This window comes from Pleurodeles waltl, chromosome 11, assembly GCF_031143425.1.
Source record: "Pleurodeles waltl isolate 20211129_DDA chromosome 11, aPleWal1.hap1.20221129, whole genome shotgun sequence".
NCBI classification, from domain to species: Eukaryota; Metazoa; Chordata; class Amphibia; order Caudata; family Salamandridae; genus Pleurodeles; species Pleurodeles waltl.
The window spans coordinates 941,924,515-941,935,274 of record NC_090450.1 but is presented as its reverse complement, the minus strand read 5'-3'; positions in this window follow the sequence as shown (position 1 = coordinate 941,935,274).

Below are 10,760 nucleotides of genomic sequence, written 5' to 3'. Positions count from 1 at the left end.
TCTGCAAGATGGAGGATTTCTAAAAGTTAGTTACCTCAGCTCAGGACACCTTAGAGGCTGTCCTGACTGGCCAGTGACTCCTTGTTATTCTCATTATTTTCTCCGGCCTTGCCGCCAAAAGTGGGGGCCGGGCCGGAGGGGGCGGGCAACTCCACTAGCTGGAGTGTCCTGCGGTGCTGTGACAAAGGGGTGAGCCTTTGAGGCTCACCGCCAGGTGTTACAGCTCCTGCCTGGGGGAGGTGTTAGCATCTCCACCCAGTGCAGGCTTTGTTACTGGCTTCAGAGTGACAAAGGCACTCTCCCCATGGGGCCAGCAACATGTCTCTAGTGTGGCAGGCTGCTGGAACTAGTCAGCCTACACAGATAGTCGGTTAAGTTTCAGGGGGCACCTCTAAGGTGCCCTCTGGGGTGTATTTTGCAATAAAATGTACACTGGCATCAGTGTGCATTTATTGTGCTGAGAAGTTTGATACCAAACTTCCCAGTTTTCAGTGTAGCCATTATGGTGCTGTGGAGTTCGTGTTTGACAGACTCCCAGACCATATACTCTTATGGCTACCCTGCACTTACAATGTCTAAGGTTTTGTTTAGACACTGTAGGGGTACCATGCTCATGCACTGGTACCCTCACCTATGGTATAGTGCACCCTGCCTTAGGGCTGTAAGGCCTGCTAGAGGGGTGTCTTACCTATACTGCATAGGCAGTGAGAGGCTGGCATGGCACCCTGAGGGGAGTGCCATGTCGACTTACTCGTTTTGTCCTCACTAGCACACACAAGCTGGCAAGCAGTGTGTCTGTGCTGAGTGAGAGGTCTCCAGGGTGGCATAAGACATGCTGCAGCCTTTAGAGACCTTCCTTGGCATCAGGGCCCTTGGTACTAGAAGTACCAGTTACAAGGGACTTATCTGGATGCCAGGGTCTGCCAATTGTGGATACAAAAGTACAGGTTAGGGAAAGAACACTGGTGCTGGGGCCTGGTTAGCAGGCCTCAGCACACTTTCAATTGTAAACATAGCATCAGCAAAGGCAAAAAGTCAGGGGGCAACCATGCCAAGGAGGCATTTCCTTACACAACCCCCCCCCCCCCCAAACGAAAGAGGATGAGACTAACCTTTCCCAAGAGAGTCTTCATTTTCTAAGTGGAAGAACCTGGAAAGGCCATCTGCATTGGCATGGGCAGTCCCAGGTCTGTGTTCCACTATAAAGTCCATTCCCTGTAGGGAGATGGACCACCTCAACAGTTTAGGATTTTCACCTTTCATTTGCATCAGCCATTTGAGAGGTCTGTGGTCAGTTTGAACTAGGAAGTGAGTCCCAAAGAGGTATGGTCTCAGCTTCTTCAGGGACCAAACCACAGCAAAGGCCTCCCTCTCAATGGCACTCCAACGCTGCTCCCTGGGGAGTAACCTCCTGCTAATGAAAGCAACAGGCTGGTCAAGGCCATCATCATTTGTTTGGGACAAAACTGCCCCTATCCCATGTTCAGAGGCATCTGTCTGCACAATGAACTGCTTAGAATAATCTGGAGCTTTTAGAACTGGTGCTGAGCACATTGCTTGTTTCAGGGTGTCAAAGGCCTGTTGGCATTCCACAGTCCAGTTCACTTTCTTGGGCATTTTCTTGGAGGTGAGTTCAGTGAGGGCTGTCACAATGGATCCATATCCCTTCACAAACCTCCTGTAATACCCAGTCAAGCCAAGGAATGCCCTGACTTGAGTCTGGGTTTTTGGAGCTACCCAGTCCAGAATAGTCTGGATCTTGGGTTGGAGTGGCTGAACTTGGCCTCCACCTACAAGGTGTCCCAAGTAAACCACAGTTCCCTGCCCTATCTGGCATTTGGATGCCTTGATAGAGAGGCCTGCAGATTGCAGAGCCTTCAAAACCTTCTTCAGGTGGACCAGGTGATCCTGCCAGGTGGAGCTAAAGACAGCAATATCATCAAGATAAGCTGTGCTAAAGGACTCCAAGCCAGCAAGGACTTGATTCACCAACCTTTGGAAGGTGGCAGGGGCATTCTTTAAACCAAAGGGCATAACAGTAAACTGATAATGCCCATCAGGTGTGGAGAATGCTGTTTTCTCTTTTGCTCCAGGTGCCATTTTTATTTGCCAGTACCCTGCTGTCAAGTCAAAGGTACTTAAGAATTTGGCAGCACCTAATTTATCTATGAGCTCATCAGCTCTAGGAATTGGATGAGCATCTGTCTTGGTGACAGAATTGAGCCCTCTGTAGTCCACACAAAACCTCATCTCTTTCTTTCCATCTTTGGTGTGAGGTTTGGGGACTAAGACCACTGGGCTAGCCCAGGGGCTGTCAGAGCGCTCAATTACTCCCAATTCCAGCATCTTGTGGACTTCCACCTTGATGCTTTCCTTAACATGGTCAGACTGTCTAAAGATTTTGTTCTTGACAGGCATGCTGTCTCCTGTGTCCACATCATGGGTACACAGGTGTGTCTGACCAGGGGTTAAGGAGAAGAGTTCAGGAAACTGTTGTAGGACTCTCCTACAATCAGCTTGCTGTTGGCCAGAGAGGGTGTCTGAGTAGATCACTCCATCCACTGAGCCATCTTTTGGGTCTGATGATAGAAGATCAGGGAGAGGTTCACTCTCTGCCTCCTGATCCTCATCTGTTACCATCAACAGATTCACATCAGCCCTGTCATGGAAGAGCTTAAGGCGGTTCACATGGATCACCCTCTTGGGGCTCCTGCTTGTGCCCAGGTCCACCAGGTAGGTGACCTGACTCTTCCTTTCTAGCACTGGGTAAGGGCCACTCCATTTGTCCTGGAGTGCCCTGGGAGCCACAGGCTCCAGAACCCAGACTTTCTGCCCTGGTTGGAACTCAACCAGTGCAGCCTTTTGGTCATACCAAAACTTCTGGAGCTGTTGGCTGGCCTCAAGGTTTTTGGTTGCCTTTTCCATGTACTCTGCCATTCTAGAGCGAAGGCCAAGTACATAGTCCACTATGTCCTGTTTAGGCTCATGAAGAGGTCTCTCCCAGCCTTCTTTAACAAGAGCAAGTGGTCCCCTTACAGGGTGGCCAAACAGAAGTTCAAAGGGTGAGAATCCTACTCCCTTCTGTGGCACCTCTCTGTAAGCAAAAAGCAGACATGGCAAGAGGACATCCCATCTCCTTTTGAGTTTTTCTGGGAGCCCCATGATCATGCCTTTTAATGTCTTGTTGAATCTCTCAACTAAGCCATTAGTTTGTGGATGGTATGGTGTAGTGAATTTGTAAGTCACTCCACACTCATTCCACATGTGTTTTAGGTATGCGGACATGAAGTTGGTACCTCTGTCAGACACCACCTCCTTTGGGAAACCCACTCTGGTAAAGATACCAATGAGGGCCTTGGCTACTGCAGGGGCAGTAGTCGACCTAAGGGGAATAGCTTCAGGATACCTAGTAGCATGATCCACTACTACTAGGATGTACATATTTCCTGAGGCTGTGGGAGGTTCCAGTGGACCAACTATGTCCACACCCACTCTTTCAAAGGGGACCCCCACCACTGGAAGTGGAATGAGGGGGGCCTTTGGGTGCCCACCTGTCTTACCACTGGATTGAGCGGTGGGGCAGGAGAGGCAAAACTCCTTAACCTTCTGGGACATATTGGGCCAGTAGAAGTGGTTGACTAACCTCTCCCACGTCTTGGTTTGTCCCAAATGCCCAGCAAGGGGAATATCATGGGCTAAGGTCAGAATAAACTCTCTGAACGACTGAGGCACTACCACTCTCCTAGTGGCACCAGGTTTGGGGTCTCTGGCCTCAGTGTACAGGAGTCCATCTTCCCAATAGACCCTATGTGTTCCATTTTTCTTGCCCTTGGACTCTTCAGCAGCCTGCTGCCTAAGGCCTTCAAGAGAGGGACAGGTTTCTTGTCCCTTACACAGTTCCTCCCTTGAGGGTCCCCCTGGGCCCAAGAGCTCAACCTGATAAGGTTCAAGCTCCAAAGGCTCAGTTCCCTCAGAGGGCAGAACTTCTTCCTGAGAAGAGAGGTTCTCTTTTTCTGACTGTGTTGCAGTTGGTTTCCCAACTGACTTTCCTTTTCTCTTAGTAGGCTGGGCCATTCTTCCAGACTCCAGCTCTACTTTTTCACCCTGTGCCTTGCACTCTTGTTTTCACACACACCAGTTCAGGGATACCCAGCATGGCTGCATGGGTTTTTAGTTCTACCTCAGCCCATGCTGAGGTCTCCAGGTCATTTCCAAGCAGACAGTCCACTGGGATGTTTGAGGAGACCACCACCTGTTTCAGGCCATTGACCCCTCCCCATTCTAAAGTTACCATTGCCATGGGATGTGCTTTAGTTTGATTGTCAGCATTGGTGACTGTATAAGTTTTTCCAGTCAGGTATTGGCCAGGGGAAACCAGTTTCTCTGTCACCATGGTGACACTGGCACCTGTATCCCTCAGGCCCTCTACACTTGTCCCATTAATAAAGAGCTGCTGCCTGTATTTTTGCATGTTAGGAGGCCAGGCAGCTAGTGTGGCTAAATCCACCCCACCCTCAGAGACTAGAGTAGCTTCAGTGTGGACCCTGATTTGCTCTGGGCACACTGTTGATCCCACTTGGAGACTAGCCATTCCAGTGTTACCTGGATTGGAGTTTGGAGTGGAACTTTTCTTGGGACAGGCCTTGTCTCCAGTTTGGTGTCCAGACTGACTACAGTTTCGACACCAGGCCTTTTTGGGATCAAAGTTTTTACCCTTGTACCCAGGATTGTTTTGTGAAGAGGCTCTGGGCCCACCCTCCTGTGCAGGTTTTTGGGGGCCTTTAGAAGACTCTTGACTATTTTTATTTTTGGCTGTCTCACCACCTTTCCCCTGGGGAGGTTTTGTGACCCCTTTCTTTTGGTCACCCCCTGTGGAAGTTTTGGACACCCTAGTCTTGACCCAATGGTCCGCCTTCTTTCCCAATTCTTGGGGAGAAATTGGTCCTAGGTCTACCAGATGCTGATGCAGTTTATCATTGAAACAATTACTTAACAGGTGTTCTTTCACAAATAAATTGTACAGCCCATCATAATTACTTACACCACTGCCTTGAATCCAACCATCTAGTGTTTTTACTGAGTAGTCTACAAAGTCAACCCAGGTCTGGCTCGAGGATTTTTGAGCCCCCCTGAATCTAATCCTATACTCCTCAGTGGAGAATCCAAAGCCCTCAATCAGGGTACCCTTCATGAGGTCATAAGATTCTGCATCTTGTCCAGAGAGTGTGAGGAGTCTATCCCTACACTTTCCTGTGAACATTTCCCAAAGGAGAGCACCCCAGTGAGATCTGTTCACTTTTCTGGTTACACAAGCCCTCTCAAAAGCTGTGAACCATTTGGTGATGTCATCACCATCTTCATATTTAGTTACAATCCCTTTAGGGATTTTCAACATGTCAGGAGAATCTCTGACCCTATTTATGTTGCTGCCACCATTGATGGGTCCTAGGCCCATCTCTTGTCTTTCCCTCTCTATGGCTAGGATCTGTCTTTCCAAAGCCAATCTTTTGGCCATCCTGGCTAACTGGATGTCCTCTTCACTGGAGTTATCCTCAGTGATTTCAGAGGTGTTGGTCTCTCCCGTGAGGGAACCAGCATCTCTGACTATTATTTTTGGAGTCAGGGTTTGAGAGACCCTGTTCTCCCTAGATAGGACTGGTAGGGGGGAATTTTCCTCCAAGTCACTATCCTCTTCCTCTGAGTTGCCACCCTCAGAGGGGTTGGCCTTTTCAAACTCTGCCAAAAGCTCCTGGAGCTGTATTTTGGTAGGTTTGGGGCCCATTGTTGTTTTCTTTATTTTACAGAGTGACCTTAGCTCCCTCATCTTAAGATGGAGGTAAGGTGTGGTGTCGAGTTCCACCACAGTCACATCTGTGCTAGACATTTTGCTTCTAAAAGTTGGAATACTTTTTAAGAATCTACAACTGGTTCTAGAATCTAATTCAAACTTTTACAAACTTTTAAACTCTAAAAGAAATGCTAAACAGGATCTAACACAAGGCCCTAGCAGGTCTTTTACGAATTTAGAAAACTTTTCAAATTGCAAAAATCAATTTCTAATGACAATTTTGGAATTTGTCGTGTGATCAGGTATTGGCTGAGTAGTCCAGCAAATGCAAAGTCTTGTACCCCACCGCTGATCCACCAATGTAGGAAGTTGGCTCTGTATGTGCTATTTCAAAGTAAGGAATAGCATGCACAGAGTCCAAGGGTTCCCCTTAGAGGTAAAATAGTGGTAAAAATAGATAATACTAATGCTCTATTTTGTGGTAGTGTGGTCGAGCAGTAGGCTTATCCAAGGAGTAGTGTTAAGCATTTGTTGTACATACACAGACAATAAATGAGGTACACACACTCAGAGACAAATCCAGCCAATAGGTTTTGTTATAGAAAAATATATTTTCTTAGTTTATTTTAAGAACCACAGGTTCAAATTTAACATGTAATATCTTGTTTGAAAGGTATTGCAGGTAAGTACATTAGGAACTTTGAATCATTTCAATTGCATGTATACTTTTCAAGTTATTCACAAATAGCTATTTCAAAAGTGGACACTTAGTGCAATTTTCACAGTTCCTGGGGGAGGTAAGTTTTTGTTAGTTTTACCAGGTAAGTAAGACACTTACAGGGTTCAGTTCTTGGTCCAAGGTAGCCCACCGTTGGGGGTTCAGAGCAACCCCAAGTTCACCACACCAGCAGCTCAGGGCCGGTCAGGTGCAGAGTTCAAAGTGGTGCCCAAAACGCATAGGCTAGAATGGAGAGAAGGGGGTGCCCCGGTTCCGGTCTACTTGCAGGTAAGTACCCGCGTCTTCGGAGGGCAGACCAGGGGGGTTTTGTAGGGCACCGGGGGGGACACAAGCCCACACAGAAATTTCACCCTCAGCAGCGCGGGGGCGGCCGGGTGCAGTGTAGAAACAAGCGTCGGGTTTGCAATGTTAGTCTATGAGAGATCAACGGATCTCTTCAGCGCTGCAGGCAGGCAAGGGGGGGCTTCCTCGGGGAAACCTCCACTTGGGCAAGGGAGAGGGACTCCTGGGGGTCACTTCTCCAGTGAAAGTCCGGTCCTTCAGGTCCTGGGGGCTGCGGGTGCAGGGTCTTTTCCAGGCGTCGGGACTTAGGTTTCAGAGAGTCGCGGTCAGGGGAAGCCTCGGGATTCCCTCTGCAGGCGGCGCTGTGGGGGCTCAGGGGGGACAGGTTTTGGTACTCACAGTCGTAGAGTAGTCCGGGGATCCTCCCTGAGGTGTTGGTTCTCCACCAGCCGAGTCGGGGTCGCCGGGTGCAGTGTTGCAAGTCTCACGCTTCTTGCGGGGAGTTGCAGGGTTCTTTAAAGCTGCTTCTTGAAACAAAGTTGCAGTCTTTTTGGAGCAGGTCCGCTGTCCTCGGGAGTTTCTTGTCGTCGTCGAAGCGGGGCAGTCCTCAGAGGATTCAGAGGTCGCTGATCCCTTTGGAAGGCGTCGCTGGAGCAGAGTTCTTTGGAAGGCAGGAGACAGGCCGGTGAGTTTCTGGAGCCAAGGCAGTTGTTGTCTTCTGGTCTTCCTCTGCAGGGGTTTTCAGCTGGGCAGTCCTTCTTGTTGTTGTTGCAGGAATCTAATTTTCTAGGGTTCAGGGTAGCCCTTAAATACTAAATTTAAGGGCGTGTTTAGGTCTGGGGGGTTAGTAGCCAATGGCTACTAGCCCTGAGGGTGGGTACACCCTCTTTGTGTCTCCTCCCAAGGGGAGGGGGTCACAATCCTAACCCTATTGGGGGAATCCTCCATCTGCAAGATGGAGGATTTCTAAAAGTTAGTTACCTCAGCTCAGGACACCTTAGGGGCTGTCCTGACTGGCCAGTGACTCCTCCTTGTTATTCTCATTATTTTCTCCGGCCTTGCCGCCAAAAGTGGGGGCCGGGCCGGAGGGGGCGGGCAACTCCACTAGCTGGAGTGTCCTGCGGTGCTGTGACAAAGGGGTGAGCCTTTGAGGCTCACCGCCAGGTGTTACAGCTCCTGCCTGGGGGAGGTGTTAGCATCTCCACCCAGTGCAGGCTTTGTTACTGGCTTCAGAGTGACAAAGGCACTCTCCCCATGGGGCCAGCAACATGTCTCTAGTGTGGCAGGCTGCTGGAACTAGTCAGCCTACACAGATAGTCGGTTAAGTTTCAGGGGGCACCTCTAAGGTGCCCTCTGGGGTGTATTTTGCAATAAAATGTACACTGGCATCAGTGTGCATTTATTGTGCTGAGAAGTTTGATACCAAACTTCCCAGTTTTCAGTGTAGCCATTATGGTTCTGTGGAGTTCGTGTTTGACAGACTCCCAGACCATATACTCTTATGGCTACCCTGCACTTACAATGTCTAAGGTTTTGTTTAGACACTGTAGGGGTACCATGCTCATGCACTGGTACCCTCACCTATGGTATAGTGCACCCTGCCTTAGGGCTGTAAGGCCTGCTAGAGGGGTGTCTTACCTATACTGCATAGGCAGTGAGAGGCTGGCATGGCACCCTGAGGGGAGTGCCATGTCGACTTACTCGTTTTGTCCTCACTAGCACACACAAGCTGGCAAGCAGTGTGTCTGTGCTGAGTGAGAGGTCTCCAGGGTGGCATAAGACATGCTGCAGCCTTTAGAGACCTTCCTTGGCATCAGGGCCCTTGGTACTAGAAGTACCAGTTACAAGGGACTTATCTGGATGCCAGGGTCTGCCAATTGTGGATACAAAAGTACAGGTTAGGGAAAGAACACTGGTGCTGGGGCCTGGTTAGCAGGCCTCAGCACACTTTCAATTGTAAACATAGCATCAGCAAAGGCAAAAAGTCAGGGGGCAACCATGCCAAGGAGGCATTTCCTTACACCTATATTAGATCTCTGAACATTAAATACCTACATCAAATCAGATCACTTTCACATGGTGACATTACAAGACGTAATCCCACTGCTCAAACAACAAGACTACATGACAACACTAGACCTAAAGGATGGATATTTCCATATACCAATACATCCTTCACACAGAAAGTACTTAAGGTTTGTATTCCAAGGGATACATTACCAATTCAAGGTGTTGCCATTCGGAATAACAACTGCGCCAAGAGTTTTTACAAAGTGCCTGGCAGTCGTAGCTGCACATATCAGAAGGCAGCAAATACATGTGTTCCCGTACCTAGACGATTGGTTAATCAAAACCAACACGCTAGAAAGGTGTTCACAACACACAAAGTATGTCATAGAAACCCTCCACAAACTAGGTTTCTCAATCAACTACACAAAGTCACACCTTCTGCCGTGTCAAACACAGCAATACTTAGGGGCGACAATCAACACAGCAAAAGGGATTGCCACTCCAAGTCCACAAAGGGTTCAGGCATTTCATAATGTAATACAGGCCATGTATCCAAAACAAAAAATACAAGTCAAAATGGTGATGAAACTCCTAGGCATGATGTCCTCATGCATAGCCATTGTCCCAAACGCAAGGTTGCACATGCGGCCCTTACAACAGTGCCTAGCATCACAGTGGTCACAGGCACAAGGTCAACTTCTAGATCTGGTGTTGGTAGACCGCCAAACATACACCTCGGTGGAACAGTATAAATTTAAACCAAGGGCGGCCTTTCCAAGACCCAGTGCCACAATATGTAATAACGACAGATGCCTCCATGATAGGGTGGGGAGCACACCTCAATCCAGCATCCAAGGACAATGGGACACTCACCAAAAACAGTTTCACATAAATCACTTAGAACTATTGGGAGTATTTCTAGCGCTGAAAGCATTTCAACCCATAATAAGCCACAAACACATTCTTGTCAAAACAGACAACATGACAACGATGTATTACCTAAACAAACAGGGAGGGACACACTCAACACAGTTGTGTCTCCTGGCACAGAGAATATGGCATTGGGCGATTCACAACCCCATTCGCCTAATAGCACAATTTATTCCAGGAATTCAGAATCAGTTAGCAGACAATCTCTCTCGGGATCACCAACAGATCCACGAATGGGAGATTCACCCCCAAATACTGAATACTTACTTCCAGAGTTGGGGAACACCACAAATAGATCTATGTGCAACAAAGGAAAACACAAAATGCCAAAACTTTGCATCCAGGTACCCACAAGATCAGTCTTAGGGCAATGCGTTATGGATGAGCTGGTCAGGGATATTTGCTTACGCTTTTCCCCCTCTCCCACTCCTTCCATATCTAGTAAACAAGTTGAGTCAAAACAAACTCAAACTCATACTAATAGCGCCAACATGGGCAAGACAACCTTGGTACACAACACTACCACTCTCAGTAGTGCCTCATGTCAAACTACCAAACATACCAGATCTGTTAACGCAACACAAACAACAGATCAGACACCCAAATCCAGCATCGCTGAATCTAGCAATCTGGCTCCTGAAGTCCTAGAGTTCGGACACTTAGACCTTACACATGAATGTATGGAGGTCATAAAACAAGCTAGGAAACCTACCACTAGACATTGGTATGCAAATAAGTGGAAAAGATTTGTTTATTACTGCCATAATAATCAAATTCAACCCTTACACGCATCTGCCAAAGACATCGTAGGATACTTAGTACATTTGCAAAAGTCAAAGCTAGCTTTTTCTTCCATTAAGATACATCTTACAGCAATTTCTGCTTACCTGCAAATTACGCACTCAACTTCTCTATTTAGGATACCAGTCATAAAAGCATTTATGGAAGGCCTAAAGAGAATTATACCACCAAGAACACCACCAGTTCCTTCATGGAACCTCAACATGGTCT